Source organism: Athene cunicularia, assembly GCF_003259725.1.
Source record: "Athene cunicularia isolate RWA chromosome 3 unlocalized genomic scaffold, athCun1 chr3_part1, whole genome shotgun sequence".
Taxonomy (NCBI): domain Eukaryota; kingdom Metazoa; phylum Chordata; class Aves; order Strigiformes; family Strigidae; genus Athene; species Athene cunicularia.
Window position 1 is genome coordinate 73,768,214 of NW_020799097.1, and position 2,803 is coordinate 73,771,016.

Consider the following 2,803-nt stretch of genomic DNA (forward strand, 5'->3'; position numbering starts at 1 on the left):
GCCGGCCGGCCGCTGGAAGGCGGCACTGGGGCAACGGTTCTCTTGGGTCATCCGGCCGTCGGCTTAAAGCCTGCCAGTTAAACTGGCGGCGGGGCATCCTGGGGCGGGCGGAAGGATACAGGCGCCGTGCGGCCCCTGTCGGCCGGCCGGCGGGACGGCCCGAATGCAGCGCGGCTTCAGCTGCGGCCTCGGCCCTGAAACCGGCCGCTGGCGAGCGCCGGGGGAGTGTGGGGTGTGTGCTCCTGGGAGACCGGCTTGGCGCCTTCTGGGAAGGCTGACGGAAACGATGGCGTCTCTGGGAAGGGGAGCAGTTAGTAACGCGCAAGATGGGCGCCGGGCTTTGCGTCGTGACATTTGGGGCTTCCTGCCAGACTGGGGAAAGAACGTTTTCACCCCGGTAAACCGAGCTCAGCTGTATCGGTGCAAGTCGGCGTCATCAATCGACAGTGAGAGAAAAGGGAGTCAAATTCCAGCCATCTGCTTCCAAAGAAATTACCCTTTCTGCATCTGGGAGTAATAAAGAATGTAGCATACAGTTTGTCCTTAATTACAGCCTAGTATGTGAGCTGCTACTTTACAATCAATTTTATCGTTCTAACTTACTATCCATGATTTCTCTAGCTCTATTAGGACAAGTAAATACTTCCCTCTCTTGCCAGCAGTCATAAAGTTGGTGTAGGCTGAATTAGTCTGTCAGCTGGGTTGCACAGGTATAAAACATTGTCGCTCGCTACATCAGTGTTGAAGATGCTCCAGAACTCTGTCATGACTCTTACTGGTAGCAGAAATAATATATTTGCCACAGATTAGACTCCAATGTATGTATCTGCACATCCATATATATATATATATATATATGCATGAATACACTGATTTTCATGTGAGAATGTGAAACATTTTGAAACCCAAGCCACACATTTGACATGGTTAGCCAAAAAAGGGGTGAGTTTTGTGTGATTAGTGACTACAAGGATAGAGGGCTTGAATTAATTCCTTTGAAGTCTTATTTTAAACTGAAAAATTTATGCTGTGATTATTGTTCATGGTTTCCTGCTTCTGTCCCTACATTCCTCTGCAAGTACCTTGCAGGTATTTGTTTTAAGCGTTCAAGATGCTGATTTACAGATGAAGCCATCACAGCATGGAAGAGTCAGTGAAATAACAGAGTAGTTCTTAATATCAACATTAATGTAGCAAATTGATATCCCCATGCACAAATGTAAACATAACAATACTAAAAATGCATATAAGCCAAGCAGGACAAGAAATTGAAACTTTCCTTATAAAAGAGATGCAGAGATATACTGAAGGCTGCTTCTGTTCTGTGTATTTCTACTCTGTATATACATTACTTAACATTTTCTTTTATATCAGTGGAATTTAAACAAGTTTTCCCAATATTTACCTGGAGTTTGGCTATTTTTTTTGTTATGTTCAGAAACTGGGCCCCCCCTCTTGTCTTTCTGTAAGGCAGATGAAGGTCTAGCTCAGATACACCATAAGATGTGGGACTGTAAACCTTCCACTGGTGCCTGTTATTTGTGTTCATGAGCATGTAGAAAATACTCTTGCATTTTTTACGCTTTGTCAGCACTTAGTTATTTTAAATTTATTTTTACAAGGGTAGATTACACTTGTGGGAAACTTGCTAGCTGAGCAAGAGGCAGCCAGCCAGAGGCATCTAGAGATAAATTGAATCAGTCTGCAGAGCTTTGTATTCTCACCTGCCTTCCTTCTGTCCCTTCAGATTAGCATGTATGTTATCAGGCTATACTTAAACAATTTTTGTCTGAAAAAATAGGAGCAGTAATTTGTCCTCTGATACCTTTGCAAGAGGACTTTTAACTGAAATAGTCTTTTATTCTGTTTGCATATCACCTAACACACAGAGAACTAACCTGTGACTTTTCAGTGCTACTGGAATAGACCTGTTGACACCTGCATTGGGTTGTGTTTACAGTGTTATAACTGGAGTAAATTTGTTTTTCAAATAATAGGTGCTAACATAACCCCCAGCAGCTCAGATGAGAGGACATGTAGCGGTCTGTGTAAGCACCAACAGAAAGCAAAATTCATATATTCGTTCATCTTATAATGATAAGAAAATAGTAACCAGGTTAGGAATGTGCAGACACGACAGCTTGCTGCAATTAAACACAAGAAATAAGTATACGTTTAAAGTGAAATTAACCACTGCACTTATGATTAAGTATGTTGTGTTTGTCTCCCTCCTGATGTTTAAGAGGTCATCTGAATTGCATGGTAAAATTGTTGCAGATTCTTCTGCATTTGACTTTGATGAGAAAGTTTATTTAAGGAAAGTGGAAGAGTGTCCTAAGGAGACCATCATTTGGCATTAGTGCAACCCTCCCGCACTCCCATGCCACTGCCCACCCTCCTCCTAGGCACCACTCTCATGCCCAGGTCCTGCTCAGCAGATATTCACGGAAACGGTTCTTATTTTTTGTTTTAAATCTACTCATATTGGCTCATCTAGTTTTAGGTTCCTGGAACGACGGCATGTTCTTCATTAACTTAATTATCCATTAACTGGAAGGCTCATAAATGCTTTTACCTGCTCAGTTTGGGGTTTCTTTTCCACCCCTTGGTTTCAGGTGGAAGCCATCAGGAACAGGGCAAACACTAAGCCGCCTGTGTGCTCAGAGGGATGCTGTTTGTCCCCCCCCTTTTTTTGGGCTCATTTTTCCGCTGGCGTGGGCCGCTGCTCCCCCCACCCCCGCGTGACGGGACGGACCCGCGAGGGGGCGCTGCGGAGCCCCCAGCGCGCGCCTCCACAAGTGGC